Source organism: Hyla sarda, chromosome 1 (assembly GCF_029499605.1).
Source record: "Hyla sarda isolate aHylSar1 chromosome 1, aHylSar1.hap1, whole genome shotgun sequence".
NCBI lineage: Eukaryota > Metazoa > Chordata > Amphibia > Anura > Hylidae > Hyla > Hyla sarda.
The window spans coordinates 381819148-381844759 of NC_079189.1; the positions used below are offsets into that span (position 1 = coordinate 381819148).

A 25612-nucleotide genomic window follows, 5' to 3' on the forward strand; every position below is an offset into this window, starting at 1 on the left:
GTCATTGTGCCGTGGTACTTAACGCATCATGGCGTACATTTACGCTCAGTCATGACTGCAAGCACCGGACCGGTGCTCGCGTCATGCGCGGCAGGTCCTGGCTGCTATCAGCTGCCAGGGACGCACCAGTAATGGCGGACATCCGCGATCACGCAGATGTCCGCCATTAACCCCTCAGATGCCGTGATCAATACAGATCACGGCATCTGCAGCAGTGCAGTACTTTAAATGGATGATCGGCCGTCTCCCGGGGTCTTCTGCTCTGGTCTGAGATCGAGCAGAAAATCACTGATAATACTGAGCAGTGCTATGTCCTATGCATAGCACTGAACAGTATTAGCAATCAAAGGATTGCTATAGATAGTCCCCTATTAAAGTGTAAAAATGAAAGGAAAAAAAGGAAAAAAAAAAGGAAAAAATAAATAAAATTTGAAAACTCCCCTTGATTCCTGTACTTTGTTTTCTAAACATATGCCAGGTATTACATTTTAAGCCATAATTTATTTCATATCTGTGATTTTTATTAAAGTAAAAACTATTGGTAAATATTCTCTGAGTATGGTGATTCCATAATTTTTGCCAGGGGGTGTAAGCACCGGGCAGATGGGTAGCACAGTGAAAATACTGAGTGCTTTTTTGGCCCCTTGCCACCCTTTAATGACTAAGCAATGAAAGCAACATGAATTCATACATAGGTGAAACTATTTGTATTACATTAACTTGTCATCTCCCCTTTCTCTTTGGAAGTATGTTATATGTGCGTTTTATTTTAATTAATAGAAGTAAAACTGTAAAAATATACAATAACACAGTGCCAACAATCTGTCCAATTCTATAATGGCTGATCCAAAGCAAACAATCAGATATTATTAATATGAACATGCACAACCAAATGTGGAAAGTATGAACAGGTGTATACATCCCTTGTTTATCTAGGGTGTTACATCAAATAACAGATTAAGCACAATCTAGTACTCAAGTCATAATGAAATGTATTCTGGAGACCTATTTTTATTACTATGAGTCTACTTATAGATCAAGTGCCAGCAAACTGTACGGTATTGTACGTCAATGGATATACAGATAGAGAGTAAAGCAAATATACAATGGTAACAATAACCTAAAGCATGTGAATACAAAATGTGAAGGATTTGTTTATTCAATTAACTATTTCAATTGGCATGCTAATTTAAGAACATATGGAAACAAATTCTCTAGTCCTGTAGCACACATTTCTCACCTGTATAGGATCAATGTTGTGAACAACTTGATTCTTAACGCCTTAAGGACCACGGGTTTTTCCATTTTTGCACTTTCGTTTTTTCCTCCTCACATTTTATAAATCATAACCCTTTCAATTTTCCACCTAAAAATCCATATGATTGCTTATTTTTTGCGCCACCAATTCTACTTTGCAGTGACATCATTCATTTTATCTATGGCAAAACGGAAAAAAAATCATTCTGCGACGAAATTAAAGAAAAAACACCCTTTTGTAATTTTGGGGGCTTCCGTTTCTACGCAGTGCATTTTACGGTAAAAATGACACCTTATCTTTATTCTGTAGATCCATACGATTAAAATGATACCCTACTTATATAGTTTTTTTTTTTTTTTGTCGTACTTCTGGAAAAAATCATAACTACATGCAGGAAAAGTTATATGTTTAAAATTGTCATATTCTGACCCCTATAACTTTTTTATTTTTCTGCGTATGAGGTGGTATGAGGGCTCACTTTTTGTACCGTGATCTGAAGTTTTTATCGGTACCATTTTTGTATTGATCGGACGTTTTGATAGCTTTTTATTCATTTTTTCATGATATAAAAAGTGACCAAAAATACGTTATTTTGGACTTTGGAATTTTTTTTTGCGCGTATGCCTTTGACCCTGCGGTTTAATTAATAATGTTTTTTATAGTTCTGAAATGTACGCACGCGGCGATATCACATATGTTTATATTTATTTACAAGTTTTTTTTAAATGGGAAAAGGGGGGTGATTTGGACTTTTATTAGGGAAAGGGTTAAATGACATTTATTAACTTATTTTTTTTTTTTTACACTTTTTTTTTTGCAATGTTATAGCTCCCATAGGGGGCTATAATATTGCATACACTGAGTGTTAGCACTGTTCACTGCAAAGCCATAGCTTTGCATTGATCAGTGCTATCGGCGGTCGATTGCTCAAGCCTGAATCTCAGGCTTGGAGCAATCAATCGCAGATCGGACGCGCCAGAGGAAGGTGAGTGACCCTCCGCTTGCGTCCTAGCTGATCGGGACACCGTATTTTCACTGCGGTGGTCCCGATCAGCCCCACTGAGCAGCCGGAAGGTTTTACTTTCGTTTTATGCAATATGAAGACTACAGATGGCACTCACGATTATGCAGCAATGTGAAGTTTATTCAGTCAGGTCTGGATACAGCACATCCGGAGTCTGGGATATAGACTGCACGGGTCCGCATGTTCACACCAATCTGTAGAGCAGTGCAGACTTACCTGTTGCTTGGAATTGGATTACTTTCATTTTAGACACGGCGATCAACTTTGAACGCAGCGTCTAAAGGGTTCATAGCGCGCGGCACCGCGATCACTGCTGCGTGCTATTAGCCCCAGGTCCCGACTTCAGTTACATGCCGGGACGCACATGGTGCCAGGGCCGAAAACGTCACACTGCCGCTCAGCCTATCACCGGCCGAGTCGGGACTTCGCTGCGGCCGGTGATTGGCTGAGTATGACTCGCCGACCACCGGCAACCAGGAAGAGGATCGCGGCGGAGACCGGAGTGGGTTACCGGAGGAGCGAAGGAAGGTATGTATCTATTTATTTTTTTACTGCCGGCAGTATGGGGGACAATTTTTCTATTCTGGAGTTCTCCTTTAAGGGTTTAATGGAAATAAAAATGGGGTGTGAACCTAGCCTGACATTACATTTTATTTTGATGTATACAAAAATATAGTTAACTAGGTTATTGTGTACGCAAAAAGAAACATATAGGTTACGAATAGAGATGAACGAACTCAAAGTAAATTCGATTTGTCACAAACTTCTCGGCTCGGCAGTTGATGACTTTTCCTGCGTAAATTAGTTCAGCCTTCAGGTGCTCCGGTGGGCTGGAAAAGGTGGATACATTCCTAGGAGGCTGAACTAATTTACGCAGGAAAAGTCATCAACTGCCGAGCCGAGAAGTTCGTGACGAATCGAATTTACTGTAAGTTCGCTCATCTCTAGTTACAATCCTTTCTATGGAAAATGGATTATGCTCCTTTGTAGCATCTGGGAAGGTTATAATGTTATAACGTGTATAAAATATATGCATTAACCCCTTAAGGACCACCTGGTGAGGTGGTACTTAACGCACCAGGACGTACATTTACGTCCTAAGCATAACCGCGGGCATCGGAGCGATGCCCGTGTCATGCGCGGCTGATCCCGGCTGCTGATCGCAGCCAGGGACCCGCCGGCAATGGCCGACGCCCGCGATCTCGCGGGCGTCCGCCATTAATCCCTCAGGTGCCGGGATCAATACAGATCCCGGCATCTGCGGCAGTTCGCGATTAAAATGAACGATCGGATCGCCCGCAGCGCTGCTGCGGGGATTCGATCATTCATAACGCCGCACGGAGGTCGCCTCTCCTTCCTCCGTGCGGCTCCCGGCGTCTCCTGCTCTGGTCTGTGATCGAGCAGACCAGAGCAGAAGATGACCGAAAACACTGATCTGTTCTATGTCCTATACATAGAACAGATCAGTATTAGCAATCATGGTATTGCTATGAATAGTCCCCTATGGGGACTATTCAAGTGTAAAAAAAAATGTAAAAAAATGTAAAAGTAAAAGTAAAAAAAAAGTGAAAAATCCCCTCCCCCAATAAAAAAGTAAAACGTCCGTTTTTTCCTATTTTACCCCCAAAAAGCGTAAAAAACATTTTTTATAGACATATTTGGTATCGCCGCGTGCGTAAATGTCCGAACTATTAAAATAAAATGTTAATGATCCCGTACGGTGAACGGCGTGAACGAAAAAAAATTTAAAAAGTCCAAAATTCCTACTTTTTTAATACATTTTATAAAAAAAAATTATAAAAAATGTATTAAAAGTTTTTTATATGCAAATGTGGTATCAAAAAAAAGTACAGATCATGGCGCAAAAAATGAGCCCCCATACCGCCGCTTATACGGAAAAATAAAAAAGTTATAGGTCATCAAAATAAAGGGATTATAAACGTACTAATTTGGTTAAAAAGTTTGTGATTTTTTTTAAGCACAGCAATAATATAAAAGTATATAATAATGAGTATCATTTTAATCGTATTGACCCTCAGAATAAAGAACACATGTCATTTTTACCAGAAATTGTACGGCGTGAAAACAAAACCTTCCAAAATTAGCAAAATTGCGTTTTTCGTTTTAATTTCCCCACAAAAATAGTGTTTTTTGGTTGCGCCATACATTTTATGATATAATGAGTGATGTCATTACAAAGGACAACTGGTCGCGCAAAAAACAAGCCCTCATACTAGTCTGTAGATGAAAATATAAAAGAGTTATGATTTTTAGAAGGCGAGGAGGAAAAAATGAAAACGTAAAAATTAAATTGTCTGAGTCCTTAAGGCCAAAATGGGCTGAGTCCTTAAGGGGTTAAACGGACATCAATAATGCGGTGGGCACGCACCCTACGCCTGGCCCCCTCCATAAACCATACAATAAGACATTCCTGGCTACCTGAAAGGGTTATTGACATTAACTCTTGCCAGTTACAGACACGTTAACATCCTTTTACATACACTACATCAGCATGTGTCATCCCAATGTTGATGCTCTGTGTCTTTAAGAACTGAGCTGACCTGCGGCTGATGTCGTCTCGTGGACTTAACATCTCGCGAGGTTTTGATTGTACTGCGAGATTTCCTGGCTCAGAGCTTGGAGTGTGCTGTGTGATCTCTGGACCTCTCTGCTGTGCTGTGGAGAGCAGATAAAGCTTTACTTCATGCAAGGTATTGTTCTAGAAGTCGAGATGCACCGAGCCCAGGATGGAGGAGCAGGGGGACAGTGATAATACGTGTTACCAGCCTTTGTGTTTCCTAGTGAGAGACTGCACATTAACTCCTCACAAGTAGGTCTGTCACTCCTCTCGCCAGGCTCTGGAATGACATGAAGCAAAGTTTTGTCCGTTCAGATAACAGTACAGCCCCCTTCCTCTCAGAGGAGCAGGAAATCTCACAGAGCACTAGTGCAGTGTTTTCCGTCCAGGGTGCCTCCAGCTGTTGCAAAACTACAACTCCCAGCATGCCTGGACAGCCAAAGGCTGTCCAGGCATGCTGGGAGTTGTAGTTTTGCAGCAACTGGTGACACACTGTTTGGAAAACACTGCACTAGTGATGTATTCACATGCCACAGATTTGTTACAAAAAATTGGTTCTATACAAATGAATGGAGTTGTTTTATTAGCATTTAAGATTCCTTCCAGCCTCCTTCAGTTTGTACTTTGTAACACCCTTTGTTTTTCGATATGTACCACAAAACCGAAAAAAGTGTTTCTGAGGTTTTTTTTTTTCTTTTACACCGTTCACTGTGGTCAAACTGCCATATTATACGGATTCTTCAGGTCACTATATAGGTAGGGTCACACATGGCGCATATGCAGCGTATTTCATGTTGTAGGAAATCCGCTGCGCATTTTGCTATAAGCAGACACACAGGGCTTCCCTGCTGCCCTGTGTGTGCAGTGAGGTTTGAAAGCGGGCCTTGTGTCACAGTCACGTTGGCGCGCTCGGACCACCTCCGAACCTCACTGCTAGAGATGAGCGAACTTACAGTAAATTCAATTCGTCACAAACTTCTCGGCTCGGCAGTTGATGCCTTTTCCTACATAAATTAGTAAAGCTTTCAGGTGCTCCCGTGGGCTGGAAAAGGTGGATACAGTCCTAGGAGACTCTTTCTTAGGACTGTATCCACCTTTTCCAGCCCATCGGAGCACCGGAAAGCTGAACTAATTTATGCAGGAAAAGTCAGCAACCGCCGAGCTGAGAAGTTCGTGACACACTGGGCTGCCGTGGGGAATACCTGTGTTTCCGCTCATAGCAAAATGCCCCCAGCGGATTTAATGTGGTGGATTTGAACTCAAGAAAACCCCAACAGCTCAGAGCAGTTGTGAAAGAGTACCTCTCATCAAAAAAACTTTTTATATTTTATAGTTTAATATCTCTAGATTAATTTACTATTTGGATTCTATTAAAAAAAAAAAAAAGTATGCTTTTATGTATTTTTTGTGTTAAACCCCTTAACAACAATGGACGTAAATGTACGTCATGGTGCCGTGGTACTTATCGCACCATGGCGTACATTTACGCTCCGTCATGACCACGAGCGCCGGAGCGGTGCTCGCGTCATGTCCGGTAGGTCCCGGCTGCTATCAGCAGCCAGGGACCCGCCAGTATTGGTAGACACCTTCGATCGCCTGGATGTCCGCCATTAACCCCTCAGATGCCGTGATCAATACAGATCACTGCATCTGCTGCAGTGAAGTACTTTGAATGGATGATCGGATTGCCCGCAGCGCTGCCGCAGTGATCCGATCATCCAGCATGGCGGCCGGAGGTCCCCTCACCTTGCTCCGGCCGTCTCCCGGGGTCTTCTGCTCTGGTCTGAGATCAAGCTAATACTGATCAGTGCTGTGTCCTATGCATAGCACTGAACAGTATTAGCAATCAAACGATTGCTATAGCTAGTCCCCTATGGGGATTATTAAAGTGTAAAAATGAAAGTAAAAAAATTAAAATAAAAAAAATATTGAAAAATCCCCTCCCCCAATAAAAATGTAAAATTTCATTTTTTCCCATTTTACCCCCATAAAGTGTAAAAAATAATTTAATACACATATTTGGTATCGCCGCATGCGTAAATGTCCAAACTATTAAAATATAATGACCTCGTGGGCTCCTGGTGTCCCGCTTCATTATGCTCATGCACCGCACCGATGACTAAGATTAAAGAAACCACTTGGTGTCATCCCAACGCAGTGAGTGTTCCCTCTATTCTTTTCTGGTCTGCTATGCATAAACTGTCTTTTCATTAGGGGTTGAGCACGGGAAGATTTTATCAGAGTGGGTCTGTCAGTGTGTCCTGCCGCTGTTCACTACAGTGAAGTAAAAATACCCGTGTCATAAGCGGCAGTAGCCGATCTCTGTTTCTTCAAGTCTTGTCTGAAATAAATATAAACACTTACCTAACTAAACTATCTAAACAGCACACTGACACACATACTAAGAATAACTAAGAATAAAGTGCCCCAGTCTCGGCCACCTAAGTTCCTAAAGGCCCCATAAGCCCACTCCGGATAGGTAAGGCCAGCAAGTTGACTCCAGCCGATGGAAGCACCCACCCGGTTGTAAACCCCCTATATTAAAGGGACAATGAAGCAGGAAGTGGTCCATGCTTTCCAGCGTGTCCCCGCACACTTCTTAGTCATCAGAGTTCCTGTACTTCAGGTTGTCCCTTACATATAGCTTCCCCTGAAAGCAGTGCCAGGCCAAGTCCCAAAACTTCTGGGGGATCCTTTTCATGTTCAAAAGATACAACCCCACCCTCAGATCCCGACCTGGGCAGTCCCTGAGCGCCAGAGGCTTCTGGAAGTGGGTCAAAAGAATCCGTTTTCAAGGAACTGCCTTGACTGGGTCCTGATCTCCCAGACCCCACCGACGTATCGCCTTCAGAGCCGGGGTAGCGTAAGCCGGAAAATATCCATTGGGAGTACAGAGGTCCTTCACTCGTCCTCCTCTCTCCCATTCCTGGAAGAAAGGCCAAGACCATTCCCTGCAGGAGAGTACCCACGGAGGAGACCTCTCTTTCTTTCCAGAGGTTTGCGATGTTGGCTTTTAAGAAGGTGTTCGTAAAGAACACCACCGAGTTTACCATAGATAAACCCCCTAGTCTCCATGTACTGCCGTACATAACCTCCCTCTTGACTAGGTTTATCCTGTTCCCCCATAACAGTTGGAAAAACAGGCTGTAGATCCTAGTGTAGTAAGCCTCTGGCAAGATACGTACACTGCCCAGATAGATAAACAAGGGGAGCAGGTACGGTTTGATCAGATGTACCCTTTCCCTGAGGGTCAAAGACCAACCCTTCCACTGGTTCACTCTCTGAGTGGCATCCTGGAGCTTACCATCCAAGTTTTTGGTGGGATAATTATCCTGGCCGAATGTGATGCCTAAGACTTTTGCTGGTACTTGGGGCCCGCCGGGACCCTGCGTTATAGACAGGGACCACACTTAGGACGTTTATGAATGTCCATTTGCGGGAAGGGGTTAAAGTTCCCTCCAAAAATCACTTGTCGACTCTTAAAAGGAAAAGGTTTAATCTTCATAAAGAGATCTTTACGGCCCCACCTGGTTTGTGGGGCATAGATGTTAATGAGCCGGAGCTCTTGTCCCTTTATGAAGACATCTAAGATCAGGCACCTCCCCATTTCTAATTCAACTACCCGTCTGCATTCAACAGGAGCGGTAAAAAGGACCGCCACCCCACTATACGGCTCAGCCGCAAGAGACCAGTGGGAGGGACCGCGCCTCCACTCTCTTCTGGCTTTAACCAGAGAGGCTAGATCTGACAACCTGGTCTCCTGTAAAAAGAAAATGTCGGCTTCAACGCGGCCGAGAAAATCAAAGGCTGCAAATCTAGCCGTATCCGACTTTATGCTGGCACAATTAATAGATGCCAGCGTCAATGGGGTGAGTGCCACCATACAGGGTGATTAAATTAGACGGCCACACCCTTTACTTTTGTTTCCCTTTCTTTTTTGCCCCCTCATCCCCCGAAGAAGATGAGAGGGCAGGACCACTCTTGGACCTTTTTTTTAGATTCAGATTGATCCATTTGATCCCCGTCCGGCCCCGGTCTAGCCCTGCCCTCTGAGGAAGGTGCCTCAACAGGACAGGGCCCAGTTCCCCCCAGAGGCTCTTTCTCCCTAGGCACCCCGCCCTCACCTTCCCCCTCCAAGGAGGGGGAAGAGATGGTATCAAGGACGAGGTACCGGTTTGACAGGTAAATCAGAGGGGGGCAGTCAGGCTTCCGTTTTGGACCTGGCCCGTAGTATAAGGAACAGAGGGCTCTGACCCAGGGGTGTGGAAATAAAAAAAAAACAAAAAAAAAAAAATACTTGTCCAAGGGACTAAAGCGGAACACAATCTACTTGTCCCTCAAGAAAATCCACTTGTCCTGGTAGATAAAATCATTTTGACCAAAATAGTACGATTCACCCCACTAGACCACCAGGGATGGATATAAGATCCCTTTAGACACTGCTGTCAACTTTGACAGCGGTGATCTAATGGTTTAATAGCGGCCATGGTGATCGCAGCATGCCAGGCTATTAGCGGCAGGAGAGCTGTAGCGAGCTCCTTGTACACCCGAGGCAAGCCCAGAAAAGTCTAGATGTAACTTTTTGATCACCTTATAAAAAATTTCTCATATGAAGTGACCAAAAATTAGCAATTCTGGACTATTTTTTTACATTTACACCGTTCACCGTACGGTTTAATTAACATTATATTTTATTTCCTGGACATTTCCACATGCAGCGATACCACATGTTTGTTTTTGTACATTATTTTTATTTAAAGAAAATTGGAAACTTATTAGGAAAGGGGCTCATTCATATATACGCACTTTTTAAAATATTTTAATCACTATTTTTCAGTCTTCATAGAGACTTATGTGTTACTGGGGGTGTTCTGCTTCTCCAGTTTATGTGGTGCATTTTGTGTCATAAAATGTTGGAAGTTGCATTTAGTTACTAGATAACTACAACACCCAGCATGCCCTGATACAGCCTATGGCTCTGCAGCTGACCCGAACCAAAACTACAACTCCCAGCATGTTACACTTTATAGTTCTACAGTTCAGGTTATGATGTAACATGCTGGAAGTTGTAGTTTTGGTTCGGGCGTGTTTGCTTGCATCCGTGGGGTTCTTGGTCGGCGGGCGAGTATGAAGGGGTGGGATTCTAGTGGTGCAATTTAGTGCGAGTGGCCAGAAGCCACTGAAAATAAAATTAGATAGCACATGGGACCTTGTGTACTGCCCTAATGCCCGATGTGACAGTCCGCCCCTATACAAAACATTCATGCATACACATCATAATGCACCAGCCACTGCCCCCATATCACACATACACACACACCCCCACCACTGCCCCCCCACATCATACATTACATACACACCACAGTTACATCATACACATACACTCACACCATACATATGCACACATCATACATACACCCACCGCTGCCCCCCCTGGCTCATACGTTACATACACACATACACTCACACCATACATATACACCATACATACGCACACATCATACACCCGCCGCTTCCCTCCCCCATCATACATAATATACACACATCACACAGACAGACATCATACACACATCCACTCACACCATACATATACACCATACATATGCACACATCATACATACACCCACCCCACATCATACATCACATACATACTCACATCACACATAGACAGACATCATACCCACCACACATCCACTCACACCATACATATACAACCACCCTTTCTGCCGCTGCCTGCATTCTCGGCCTCCTTACCTGAGCTGGCCATGAGTGTACATCAGAGCTGTAGTCACACCGCCGTGTGAGGTTGCATGGGTTTGAAAATCTCACCTCGCATCGGATGTCCTCTCTCCCCTCCCCTCCCTCCCCCTGCTCTGTGTTTTCCCCTTGCAAACATGCAGCTTCCCCGTGGTGGATTAGGTCCTGTGGAGACAGAGCAGGGGGAGGGATAGAGCTGTGTGTGGGGGAGGGGAGAGAGCTGTGTACCGAGCTGTGTACATCCTTTCTCTCGCCCTGCTGTGTCTTCTTGTGTAAAGTAGAGCTGCGTCCTCCATCCTCCGGGAGGAGAGATAAGGGGGCGTAGCTTAATTATGTAATGCAAACCTGCGACCTCCGGGCTCTGTGGTCAGCTGGGGGCCGCACACACCTGTGAGGTACCGCCGCATCCTACATACACCCTGAGCACCGGTGTGAGACTTGCGCCTCACACCGTCATTAAAGAAAATAAGGGGGAAGTAGTCTGTCCCTGCTTGCCCGATACAGGGCTAAATCTATGAACAATTCACCTGCCCGGCGCCCAAGACTACTTGTCCTGGGCGTCTGGCGATAGGATTTCCACATCCCTGTGACCTCTTCTTTCTCCCTTTCCTGTTGCCCTTATCTATCTTTTTGGGCCTCACCCCACTCTCCTCATCCACACTTTCATAGTGGGATGAATCGGAAGGGTCAGCCACATTGCGTTCCTCTCTGTGAAGCCTCCTGATCTCCTCATCCAGCATGTTCTCCTCCAGGGCTTCAGTGGTTACAGGGCCAGCTTCAAGAGCAGGGGCTGGAGCTACCCCCGTCACATTTGCACTATCCAGCTCCCTACTCCTTCTACGATTTTCCTCCTGCCTTAGTTTGGTGGGGCCCTTTCTCCTCCTCACTAGCCCTGTTGCACCCCCATCCCCGCCCTTACCCTCCCCAGCCGAGGCAACTTCACAGCTCTCCTCAGCTGGAGCATCCCCTGCTCGGGCAAAGGCGCTAGGGCAACGGCTAAAAGGGTGCCCGAGGACACCACACAGGTGACACCGGATCTGGCTACAGGATGTGGCCAGATGACCCACCCCACCACACAAAGCACAGACCTGCACAATACAGGCTGTGCTAAAGTGGGTGGGGCTGCCACACCTGTTACAGACCTTAGGCTGCCCCTGGTAGAAGACCTGGATCCTATCACGTCCAAGGAAGGCGGCTGACGGAATGTGGGCAACCATACTCCCTGAACGCTTGAGTTTGACGGAAAATGTCCAGGTCCCGGACCAGATCCAGTGCTCATCCAAATTTTTCTTGGGCATGTCCGTCACATCCCCATACCGTCCAAGCCAGGTCATGATGTCATAACAAGAAAGTGACTTGTTACGGGTCAAAACAGTCACTTTCTTGACGGGAAATCGCCCTTACGACGAAATCCAGCCGGGCTCGTTCTTCGTCACTTCGTAGTTTGACCAGAAGATTTCGAGACCCTCTGACGTCAAACTCAGACGAACCATAGGGGTGAATCAGGGCAAAAATGTCACTCGCCCTGAATTCCATCTGAAGGAGGAGCTCAACCACTTTTGTGTGAGATGGGCACGCATCCTCGTCCCTCCAAATCAGAGGAACCACATTCCAACGGTTATTGTCCTACCCAGGTGTCGGGAGGGACCAGACCACCTCCCCATTCTGCTCTCGGAAAGCCCCCAAACCGTGCCCCTCTATCCAGAAAGACAGGTCGACCTCACCCTTTCCCTCTACCTGGATCGACCTGTCACCCCTATGCAGAGCCTCCAGAAGGCGCTGTTGAAAGTGGCCTCCAGAGCCGGACGGCGACAGGGACCCCCCCCCCCGAACCCCCGGCAGTGACATTAGCATAGCTCCTAGGAGCAGTCACTACCGGGGGAGCAGCAGGACCAGACCCAGAATCATCAATACCACCGTTCACACCACTTCTCCCATCATCCTTCTTCCCATTCATACCATCATTCACGACACTCCCACATACACTCCTCTCATCCACAGCACTACTACACCCATCATTCACACATTCTACACTCTTAGGGTCCTGCCTAACATATCCTGGGCTGGCTGGGACTTGTAGTATAGCTGGTTTTATTAAGGTGTTCTTTGCTGGCTTAGCTGCTGCTGGTGTTGATGCTAACAGCTCCTCCTCCATGGGCGATGTCCCTTCTGGAGTCTGGAGCTGCCCATTGGGCGTACCCCTGCTCCACCCACACTCTCTGACATGCAGGGAATCCCCACCATGCCAGCTTTGTCCGTCCGCACAGGCTCTGCAGCGGACTCCGACACCCGGACACTACTCCCCCTCACAGAGGAGTGCCCCGCAGCGCCCACAGAACATATAGTGCTCGGAGGACCGCCCCCCCAAGCACACAAACCGACAGCTATCCTCCACCGGCACCCGGACACTACCCCCCCCCCTCACAGGGGAGAGCCCCGAAGGGCCGGTAATGCCAACAGCACTCGAGGAACCGCCCCCCGAGCACACGGACATGCCGCTCTCCTTCACCAGCACCCGGACACTCCACCCCCCCCCGCCCCCCTCACAGGGGAGTGCCCCACAGTGCCAGCAAAACTCAGGGTACCGCTCCTTGAGTAAACAGCAACATAGCTTGCATCTGGTGCTTGGACACGCCCCTGCCACCCTGGGGCAATCCCACAGCACCAGAGCCACGAGCTGGCTTTATAGCGTCCACAGCCATTTTGGACGCCATGCTGTACCCCCCCCCCCTTGCTGGCCCCAGTCCACGACAGGAACAAGGTCTGGCAGTTCGGGGGGCCCGGCAGCCTGAACCAACTTCACAGCCGGCCCAGACTGCTTGAAAGGATGAAACACAAAAGATACAGTTTCCTGAACTTTCTACTTCTTCTTTTTCCTTTTCTTCACTACATCATCCTTACCAAGATCTTCACCAAAGGCCACTTGATAGGGCTCAGGGTAGCTATCTTGGGGGGGGGGGGGGGCTGGGGGTCACATGCACTAGGCAACATCCCCCTCACTCTTCACAGCTTCATCTGAGACTCCGTCACCTTCCTCCCCTCCATCTTCCTCCTCACTGCTGTCCTCATGACTGTCTGCACATGCTAGCATGTCTTTTTATATCTCTCATCATTAGACAACTTTTCTTTTAAAGAACCCTGCACCCCCAGCAATGTTCCTTCTGGCCTCCTCCACCTCAATCTTCAGTGCCTGGGCCTGAGCAGAAAACTTCTGCCTCTTACCTCCTGAGGCATGGTCAGCCTAGTAATGTGAGAACTTCAGATCTTCTCTCAGGCTCCGAAGTCTTCTGCCCAGCTCCTCGTATTCCGCCATCTTGGCCTGGATCCGTGAACCATAGGTTGCCAGAGACTCTCTTGGACCCTGTACCCCCCATTGCTGGGGTTCCGGGGTAGCAGAAGATCTGCTGCTCTTCCCTGTAGACTTGCGTCCTTCTTTTTTGGAAGGGGGAGTAGGCTCCACATTTCTGCGGGCCCTGCTGGAACATCTCACCCCGACCTTGGAACTGGCTGTAGACAATGTCTTCCCTCCTCTCGCCAGCCGGGAACGAGAGGTAGAAGCCCGGGGCTCCATGCAGGAAAGCTCTCCCCAAGAGCCTGTCACACTCCTGGGAAAGGCTGATGAAACACCTGCTCTGCTCTTCTCTGCTGGAAGTCTGTGGAGCTCAAACAGGGACACACCCGCACACTGTTCACACTGCACTGGTCTGGGCTGTGTGTAGCAGAGTGAGGGAGGAAGTTATCCCCTGTATGGCTTCAGATGATGTCACGCCTGCTGAGCAAATCCTCTTTCTAGTCTGTGACTCTGACTGAGCAGAAAATACAGAGCAATAGAATAGAAAATAAAAAAATAATAAAAATAAAGGCAAGGGGTGGTTTATCATGATGGGGCCGTTAACTGGTTAATGGCATATTAAAAATAAATGAATTTAAAAAAAATACCAAAATCCAGATTATTTGGTCACTTTATATACCAGATAAAAATGAATAAAAGGCAGTCAAAAAGTCCCATCAAAACAAAATGCTACCGATAAAAACTACAGATCACTGCATAAAAAGTTATAATTTTTTTAAGTAGGAAATAAAATCTATATCATTGTAATTTCATGGATCTACAGAATAATGATAATGTGTCATTTTAAAGGGGTTATGAGACTTGAGTAATTTTGTATGCTGTTAAAAATAAATATTGGTTCAAAATCACTGAAGAATTGCTAGACCACTGTCACACACAGGTACAGACACTATATTATGAACTACACTAACTTTACAGCCCCTGTAGCACAGTCAAATAAAATAAATCCCTGGAATACCCATTTAACCATAAAGTGCACTTTGTTGAAACAAAACCCTCTAAAACTTGAAAAAAAAATGTGTTTATGTTTTTTTTTTCAATTTCTCCCCACAAATGTATTTTTTGGGCTTCGCCATACGTTTTGTGGAAAATGAATGAGGTCATTACAAAATACAATTGGTTCTGCAGACAACAAGCCCTCATATGGGTGTGTAGATTGAAAATTAAAAGGGTAATATATATTTTATACAACAAAGAGGGAAAAAATGGAAACACAAATGCAATCACAGTGTCATTAACCCCTTAAGGACCAGGCCCATTTTGGCCTTAAGGACCAGACCAATTTTATTTTTGCATTTTCATTTTTTCCTTCTAAAAATTATAACACTTTTTTTTTATATTTCCATCCACAGAACCATATGAGGGCTTGTTTTTTGCATCACCAATTGTACTTTGTAATGACATCGCTTATTTTACCATAAAATGTACAGCGCAACCATACAAATATTATTTATGTGGGAAAATTGAAAAGAAAACCGCAATTTAGCAAATTTTGGAAGGTTTTGTTTTCATGCTGTACACTTTCTGATAAAAATGACATGTTTTCTTTATTCTGTGGGTCAATACGATTAAAATGATACCCATGATTATATGCTTTTCTATAATGGTACCGCTTTAAAAAAAATCTCAAACCATTTTAACAAAATTAGTATGTTTGAAATTGCCCTAATTTGACCACCTATAACTTTATAATTTTTCCGTATATGGGGCGGTATGAGGGCTCATTTTTTTGCGCCATGATCTGTAGTTTTTATCAGTACCACTTTTGCTTAGGTTTTACTTTTTTATAAACTTTTTATGAATTTTTTTTTTGAATAAAAATGAGACAAAAAAGCAGCAATTTTGGACTATTTAAAAAAAAAAAATTTTTTTACGGTTACGCCGTTCACTGTATGGGATAATTAATAATATTTTTTAATAGTTCAGACTTTTACGCACGCAGTGATACCAAATATGTGTATAAATTAAATTTTTTACGCTTTTTGGGGGGAAAATTTGGGAAAAACTGATGATTTACTTTATTATTGGGGGAGGGGATTTTTCACGTTTTTAACTTTTTTTTTTACATTTGTTTAAATTTTTTTTACACTTTAACCCCTTAAGGACCCAGCCAATTTTCATTGTAGGACACGGCCATTTTTTGCACATCTGACCACTGTCACTTTAAACATTAATAACTCTGGGATGCTTTTACCTTTTCATTCTGATTCTGAGATAGTTTTTTTGTGACGTATTCTACTTTATGTTAGTGGTAAAATTTTGTTGATACTTGCATCATTTCTTCGTGAAAAATTCCAAAATTTGATGAAAAAATTGAAAATTTTGCATATTTTTAACTTTGAAGCTCTCTGCTTATAAGGAAAATGAATATTCCAAATAAATTATATATTGATTCACATATACAACATGTCTACTTTATGTTTCCATCATAAAGTTGACATGTTTTTACTTTTGGAAGACATCAGAGGGCTTCAAAGTATAGAAGCAATTTTCCAATTTTTCACAAAATTTTCAAAATCAAAATTTTTCAGGGACCAGTTCTGTTTGAAGTGGATTTGAAGGGCCTTCTTATTAGAAATACCCCACAAATGACCCCATTATAAAAACTGCACTCCTCAAAGTATTCAAAATGACATTCAAAAGGTTTTTTAACCCTTTAGGTGTTTCACAGGAATAGCAGCAAATTGAAGGAGAAAATGCAAAATCTTCATTACTGGCATGTTCTTGTAGACCCAGTTATTGAATTTTTACAAGGGGTAAAAGGAGAGAAATCTTCCTAAAATGTGTAACCCAATTTCTCTCGAGTAAGAAAATACCTCATATGTGTATGTCAAGTGTTCAGCGGGCGCAGTAGAGGGCTCAAAAGGGAAGGAGCGACAGTGGGATTTTGGAGAGTGAGTTTTTCTGAAATGGTTTTTGGGGGGCATGTCACATTTCGGAAGCCCCAATGGTGCCAGAACAGAAAAAAAAAACACATGGCATACTATTTTGGAAACTACACCCCTCAAGGCACGTAACAAGGGGTCAATTGAGCCTTAAAGGGGTACTCCGGTGCTTAAACATCTTATCCCCTATCCAAAGGATAGGGGATAAAATGCCTGATCACGGGAGTCCCGCCGCTGGGGACCCCCGGGATCATGCACGCGGCACCCCGTTTGTAATCAGGGCCTGGAGCGTGTTCGCTCCGGGACTGATTACCAGCGACCGCAGGGCCGGCGGCGTGTGACGTCACACCTCCACCCTCATGTGACGTCACGCTCCGCCCCTCAATGCAAGCCGACGGGAGGGGGCGTGATAGCTATCACGCCCCCTCCCGTAGGCTTGCATTGAGGGGCGTAGCGTGACGCCACACGGGGGCGGAGGCGTGACGTCACACGCCGCCCACCCTGCGGTCGACCATAATCAGACCTGTAGCGAACACGCTCCGGGCGCTGATTACAAACGGGGTGCCGCGTGCATGATCCTGGGGGTCCCCAGCGGCGGGACTCCCGCGATCAGGCATCTTATCCCCTATGCTTTGGATAGGGGATAAGATGTTTAAGCACCGGAGTACCCCTTTAACACCTCACAGGTGTTTGACGACTTTTCGTTAAAGTTGGATGTGAAAATTATTTTTTTTTTTCCACTAAAATGCTAGTTTTCCCTCAAATTTTAAATTTTTACAAGGGGTAATAGGACAAAATGCCCCCCAAAATTTGAAACCCCATCTCTTCTGAGTATGGAAATACCCCATGTGTGGACATCAAGTGCTCTGCTGGCGCACTACAATGCTCAGAAGAGAAGGAGTGCCATTGAGAATTTGGGAAAAAAATTGTTTGGAATGGAAGTCAGGGACCATGTGTGTTTACAAAGCCCCCCGTGGTGCCAGAACAGTGGACCCCCCCCCCACATGTGACCCTATTTTGGAAACTTCACCCCTCACAGAATGTAATAAGGGGTGCAGTGAGTATTTACACCCTACTGGCGTTTGACAGATCTTTGGAACAGTGGGCTGTGCAAATGAAAAATTACATTTTTCATTTTCACGGACCACTGTTCCAAAAATCTGCCAGACCCCTGTGGGGCGTAAATGCTCACTGTACCCCTTAATACATTACGTGAGGGGTGTAGTTTCCAAAATGGGGTCACATGTGGGTATTTATTTTTTTGGGTTTATATCAGAACCGCTGTAAAATCGTCCACCCCTGTGCAAATCGCCAATTTAGGCCTCAAATGTACATGGTGCGCTCTCACTCCTGAGCCTTATTGTGCACCCATAGAGCATTTTACGCCCACATATGGGGTATTTCTGTACTCAGGAGAAATTGCGTTACAAATTTTGGGGGTCTTTTTTTCCTTTTAACGCTTGTGAAAATAAAGTATGGGGCAACACCAGCATGTTAGTGTAATTTATTTTTTTTTTTTTTTTTTTACACTAACAAGCTGGTGTAGACCCCAACTTTTCCTTTTCATAAGGGGTAAAAGGAGAAAAAGCCCCCCAAAATTTGTAGTGCAATTTCTCCCGAGTACGGAGATACCCCATATATGGCCCTAAACTGTTTCCTTGAAATACGACAGGGCTCCGAAGTGAGAGAGCTCCATCCGCATTTGAGGATTAATTAGGGATTGCATAGGGGTGGACACAGGGGTATTCTACGCCAGTGATTCCTAAACAGGGTGCCTCCAGCTGTTGCTAAATTCCCAGCATGCCTGGACAGTCAGTGGCTGTCCGGAAATGCTGGGAGTTGTTGTTTTGCAACAGCTGGAGGCTCCATTTTGGAAACACTGCCGTACAATAAATTTTTCACTTTTCTTGGGGGGGGGGGGGGGGGGGACAATGTAAGGGGGTGTATATGTAGTGTTTTACCCTTTATTATGTGTTAGTGTAGTGTTTTTAGGGTACATTCACACTGACGTGTTACGTTCAGTTTCCCGCTAGAAGTTTGCGCTGCAGTGAAAAATTTGCCGCAGCCCAAATTTGAAGCAGGAAACTTACTGTAAGCCTGTCGGTGTGAATGTACCCTGTACGTTCACCTGGGGGGGGGGGGCAAACCTCCAGCTGTTTCAAAACTACAACTCCCAGCATGTACTGACAGACCGTGCATGCTGGGAGTTGTACTTTTGCAACAGCTGAAGACACACTGGTTGGAAAACCTTCAGTTAGGTTCTGTTACCTAACTCAGTATTTTCCAACCAGTCTGCCTCCAGCTGTTGCAAAACTACAACTCCCAGCATGTACTGATCGCCGAAGGGCATGCTGGGAGATGTAGTTATGCAATAGCTGAAGGTACGCAACTACAACTCCCAGCATGCCGAGACAGCTGTTTGGACATGCTGGGATTTGCAGTTTTGCAACATCTGGAGGGCTACAGTTTTAGAGAACACTGCAAGGTGATCTCCAAACTGTGGTCCTCCAGCTGTTGCAAAACTACAAATTTCAGCATGCCCTGACAGCAAACAGTTGTTTGGGCATGCTAGGAGTTTTAGTTTTGCAAGATCTGGAGGGCTACAGTTTAGGAACCACTATATAGTGGTTTCAAACTGTAGCCCTCCAGCTGTTGCAAAACTACAACTCCCAGCATGCCCAAACAGCTGCCTGGGCATGCTGGGAGTTGTAGTTTTGCAACATCTGGAGGGCTACAGTTAGAGACCACTGTATAATGGTCTCAAACTGTACCCTCCAGATGTTGCTAGGCAACTCACCGGCTTCCGTCGGATCCAGCTGCACGTCATTGCCGCCCGTCGATCTCCGTCGCCCGCCCGTATCGGTAAGTGGATCTTCGGCTCCGGTCACCGTCGATTCCCCGTCCTGCCCCGCCTATTGTGGGTGGGCAGGATGGGGAAAACGAAAGTTAACCCCCCAGACCCCGATCTACTATTGGTGGTCGCGTCTTGACCACCAATAGCAGGGATAGGCGGGGTGGCACCCCTGCCACCTCACTCCTATGCGTTCAGGGGGATCGTGGGTGTCTTAGACAACCGCGATCCCCCTTATATTCCGGGTCACTATAGACCCGCAATGACCCGTAATTGCGCAAATCGCAAGTGTGAATTCACTTGTGATTTGCCGCGATCGACGACATGGGGCGTTTGCACGGGATGCCTGCTGAATGATTTCAGCAGGCATCCCGGTCCGATCTCCGCCCGGTGCACGGCGGGGGCCGGAATTCTCCATGATGTACGCGTACGTCATGGGTCCTTAAGTACCAGGGTGTCATGACGCACGCGTTACGTCAAGGGTCCTTAAGGGGTTAATAGTCCCCATAGGGGACTATTTATAGCAATCAGTTGATTGCTAATACTGTTCATTGCTATGCATAGAGCATAGCACTGATCAGTGTTATCGGTGATCTTCTGCTCTGGTCTGCTCGATCTCAGACCAGAGCAGAAGACCCAGGGAGACAGCCGGAGACAGGTGAGGGGACCGTGTATCCTGTTGACTCCTTTGAAATCGGTGGACTACTTCGATGACCAGCGTTTTTCTTTGTTTGATTTTAATAAAATGGCTAACGAGGGCTTGTTGGGGAGTGTTTTTTGTAATAACATTTTTTTTTTTAAACCTGTTGTGTTTTTTCCTTACTTTACTTGACAGGCTTAGTAGTGGAAGCTGTCTTATAGACTGAGTCCATTACTAAGCTGGGCTTAGCGTTAACCACAAAAACAGCTAGCACTAACCCCCAATTATTACCCCGGTACCCAACGCCACAGGCGTGACGGGAAGAGCCGGTACCAATAGGCCCGGAGCGTCAAAAATGGTGCTCCTGGGCCTAGGCGGTAACAGGCTGGCGTTATTTAGGCTGGGGAGGGCCAGTAACAATGGTCCTCGCCCACCCTGTTAACATCAGGCTGTTACTGTTTGGTTGGTATTTGGCTGAGAATAAAAATAGGGGGGGACCCTATGTTTTTTTTTTTTTTATATTTAATTATTTATTTATAAAATAAAACGCATAGGGTAAAATGCAGTAAATTTTGTCAATTTTTACGGCCGTTGCGACTGTTTATTGCGCAGCTGCGACTGTCGCAGTTAATAAATACCTGACCACTGCAAGTCAAAAATGCAAACTAGCGTAAATCAAGCGGGGAAAAAAAATGTGACTTTCTAGCTCTTGCTAGAGAAAGTCGCACGAAAAATAGGGTAGGCGCAATTGCGACAATTTAGCGCCAAAATTAGTCTGAAAAAAAATAGTCAGAAAAAAATGACTAAACCTCTTAGTAAATGCCCCTCATTGTTGTTAAGGGGTTTAAAGGGTATTTCCGCCTTAGACATCTTATCCCCTATCAAAAGGATAGGGATAAGATGTCTGATTGCAGGAGTCCTGCCGCTGGGGACCCACGTGATCTCTGTGCAGCCCCCGGCATTCTGTGCCAGGTGCTGCTCCCGAGATGTGATGTCATGGCCACACCCCCTACATTCATGTCTATGGGAGAGGTTTTGACGGCCATCACGCCCCCTCCCATAGACATGAATGGAGAGAGCTTGGTCGTGCTGTCTCAGTCTTGGGAGCAGTGCCCGCCACAGAATGCCGGGGGCTGCACGTAGATCTAGTAGTGGGACCCCTGAGATTAGACATCTTATCCCCTATCCTTTGCATGGGCAGACTCTACAATAGAAAATTCCTGACAGTCAAAGAAGCCTAGCAGAGGCCTTGTGCTGCCAGGGCAACAGACTGCCTCCCTGCCCCCATACCTCCAGTTACAGTTAAATGGCGTTTAGATGATGATGTCAATATTCACATGGATCGCTTAACCCCTTAAGGACAATGGACGTACTCCTACGCCCCCGTTTCCGAGTCCTTAAGGACCGAGGATGTAGGAGTACGTCCTGTCCATTCCCGGCCCCCCGCCGCTAGCCGGAGGGGAGCCGGTGCCCGATGCCTGCTGAAATCGTTCAGCAGGCATCGCGGCATATTGCCCAGGGGGGTCATTATGCCCCCCATGTCGGCGATGACCGGGTCAATCGGGTCTCCGGTGACCCGGAACTACTGGCTGATCGGGGCCGTCAGAGACGGCTCCGAACAGCCATAGGCAGCAGGGGTGAGGTGGCACTGGTGCCACCTCGCGATCGCCCTGATTCGTCGGCCGGTTTACCGGCCGACCAATCAGGGCGCCTGCTGCGGGTGTCACTCCCGCAACCCACTCCGCCCCTCTTCCGGAGGACGTGAGCGGGTGCGGGACGTGCACACCGGGAGCTGGGGACCCCGATCCCCGGCATCAATGTTGGGATCGGGGCCCCAGGAGCAGCGGCGGCGGCGAGGGACTGACCTGATGCGGCGTGGAGCAGCAGCAGGAGGTGAGTGACAGCCTCCTGCTGTTGCTTAGCGACAGCTCCCAGCATGCAAAAAGGGCATGCTGGGAGCTGTAGTTATGCAACAGCAGGAGGCAGACCACCACAACTCCCCGCATGCCCTTATGGGCATGCTGGGACTTATAGTTTTGCAACACCTGGAGGCACATTTTTTCTATGGAAAAGTGTACCTTCAGCTGTTGTATAACTACAACTCCCAGCTTGCACAATCAGCTAAAGTGCATGCTGGAAGTTGTAGTGGTGCATCTGCTGGTTGCATAACTACAACTCACAGCATGCCCGTTGGCTGTCGGTGACTGCTGAGAGTTGTAGTTTTGCAACAGCTGAAGGCACACTGAGTTAAGTAGCAAACCAGTATGCCTCCAGCTGTTGCATTACTACAAGACCCAGCATGCCCTTCCGCTGTCCGTACATGCTGGGGGTTGTAGCTTTTGCAACAGCTGAAGGCACACTGGTTGCAAAACACTGAGTTTGTTACCAAACTTGATGTTTCACAACCAGTGTGCCTCCAGCTGTTGCAAAACTACAACTCCCAGCATGCACTGATAGACCGTACATGCTGGGAGTTGTAGTTTTGCAACAGGTGGATGTCCCCCCCCCCCAATGTGAAAGTACAGGGTACACTCACATGGGCGGAGGTTTACAATAAGTATCCGGCTGCAAGTTTGAGCTGCGGCAAATTTTCATGCCGCAGCTCAAACTCCCAGCGAGAAACTACTGCGAACCCGCGACCGAGCGACTGTACCCTAAAAACACTACACTAATACAAAATAAAATGTAAAAAGTAAAAAACACTACATATACACATACCCCTACACAGCCCCCCTCCCCAATAAAAATGAAAAACGTCTGGTACGCCACTGTTTCCAAAACGGAGCCTCCAGCTGTTGCAAAACTACAACTCCCAGCATGCACTGATAGACCGTACATGCTGGGAGTTGTAGTTTTGCAACAGCTGGATGTTCCCCCCCTCCCCAATGTGAACGTACAGGGTACACTCACATGGGCGGAGGTTTACAGTAAGTATCCGGCTGGAAGTTTGAGCTGCGGCAAATTTTCTGCCGCAGCTCAAACTGCCAGCGAGAAACTACTGTGAACCCCCGCCCGTGCGACTGTACCCTAAAAACACTACACTACCAAAAAATAAAATAAAAAGTAAAAAACACTACATATACACATACCCCTAACACAGCCCCCCTCCCCAATAAAAATGAAAAACGTCTGGTACGCCGCGGTTTCCAAAACGGAGCCTCCAGCTGTTGCAAAACAACTACTCCCAGTATTTCCAGATAGCCATTGACTGTCTAGGCATGCTGGCAGTTTTACAACAGCTGGAGGCACCCTGTTTGGGAATCACTGGCATAGAATACCCCTATGCAAATGCCCTAATTTAGGCTTCAAATGCGCATGGCGCTCTCACTTTGGAGCCCTGTCGTCTTTCAAGGCAACAGTTTAGGGTCACATATGGGGTATCGCCGTACTCGGAGGAAATTGTGTTACAAATTTTGGGGGGTATTTTCTGCTATTACCCTTTTTAAAAATGTAAAAATTTTGGTAAACCAAGCATTTTTTTTTTTTTTACATATGCAAAAGTCGTGAATCTCCTGTAGGGTATTAAGGTTCACATTACCCCTTGTTACATTCCCCGAGGGGTCTAGTTTCCAAAATGGTATGCCATGTGTTTTTTTTTTTTTTTTTTTTTTTTTTTTTTTTTTGCTGTACTGGCACCATAGGGGCTTCCTAAATGCGACATGCCCCCAGAGCAAAATTTGCTTTCAAAAAGCCAAATGTGACTCCTTCTCTTCTGAGACCTGTAGTACGCCAGCAGAGCACTTTTCACCCCCATATGGGGTGTTTTCTGAATCGGGAGAAATTGGGCTTCAAATTTTGGGTGGTATTTTCTGCTATTACCCTTTTTAAAAATGTAAACATTTTGGGAAACCAAGCATTTTAGGTAAAAAATAATAATTTTTTTTACATATGCAAAAGTCGTGAAACACCTGTAGGGTATTAAGGTTCACATTACCCCTTGTTACGTTCCCCGAGGGGTCTAGTTTCCAAAATGGTATGCCATGTGGGTTTTTTTTTTTTGCTGTACTGGCACCATAGGGGCTTCCTAAAGGTGACATGCCCCCCAAAAACCATTTGTTGCTCCTTCCCTTCTGAGCCCTCTACTGCGCCCGCTGAACAATTAACATAGACATATGAGGTATGTGCTTACTCGAGAGAAATTGATTTTCAAATACAAGTAAAAATGTTCTCCTTTTTACCCCTTGCAAAAATTCAAAAATTGGGTCTACAAGAACATGCGAGTGTAAAAAATGAAGATTGTGAATTTTCTCCTTCACTTTGCTGCTATTCCTGTTAAATACTGAATGTCATTTTGAATACTTTGGGGGGTGTAGTTTTTATAATGGGGTCTTTTATGGGGTATTTCTAATATGAAGACCCTTCAAATCCACTTCAAACCTGAACTGGTCCATGAAAAATAGCGAGTTTGAAAATTTTGTGAAAAATTTCAAAATTTCTGCTGAACTTTGAAGCCCTCTGGTGTCTTCCAAAAGTAAAAACTCATAAATTTTATGATGCAAACATAAAGTAGACATATTGTATATGTGAACCAAAACATTTTTTATTTTGAATATCCATTTTCCTTACAAGCAGAGAGCTTCAAAGTTAGAAAAATGCAAAATTTTCATTTTTTTCATCAAATTTTGGGATTTTTCACCAAGAAAGGATGCAAGTTACCACAAAATGTTACCACTTTTTAAATCAACTGGTGCCAGAAAGTTTAACAGTTTTGTAAATTACTTCTATTAAAAAATCTTAATCCTTCCTGTACTTATTAGCTGCTGAATACTACAGCGGAAATTCTTTTCTTTTTGAAACACAGAACTGTCTGCTGACATCACGAGCACAGTGCTCTCTGCTGACATCTCTGTCCATTTTATGAACTGTCCAGAACAGCATATGTTAGCTTATGGGTATTTCCTTTTACCCTGGACAGTTCCTAAAAATGGACAGAGATGTCAGCAGAGAGCACTGTGCTCGTGATTCAGCAGACAGCTGTGTTTCAAATGGAAAAGAATTTCCACTGTAGTATTCTGCAGCTAATAAGTGCAGAAAGGATTAAGATTTTTTAATAGAAGTAATTTACAAATCTGTTTAACTTTCTGGCACCAGTTGATTTAAAAAAAACAAAACAAAAGTTTTTTCACCGGAGTACCGCTTTAACCCCTTAAGGACACATGACGTTCTCATACGTCTCCATTTCCGAGTCCTTAAGGACACATGACGTATGAGAACGTCATGTGTTTTACCGCCCCCCCGCAACCATCTGGAGCGGAGCCGGTGCCCGA

The 25612-nt window shown here is 45.5% G+C and overlaps 1 protein-coding gene across 7 annotated transcripts in view; it reads left to right on the top strand.

Moving 5' to 3' along the window:
* The first annotated feature begins 4897 nt into the window (after positions 1–4897).
* The window catches only part of AOPEP (aminopeptidase O (putative)), a 697195-nt gene continuing 676480 nt past the window's right edge, over positions 4898–25612 (top strand). For 4 of the 7 annotated variants that reach the window (XM_056524681.1, XM_056524688.1, XM_056524672.1 and 1 more), the window contains exon 1: positions 4898–4993. The gene's annotated coding sequence lies outside the window, so the exon portion shown is untranslated. Of the gene's footprint in view, positions 5113–25612 lie in introns of all 7 variants that reach the window. The other 3 variants (XM_056524628.1, XM_056524637.1, XM_056524663.1) reach the window with 3 other exon arrangements.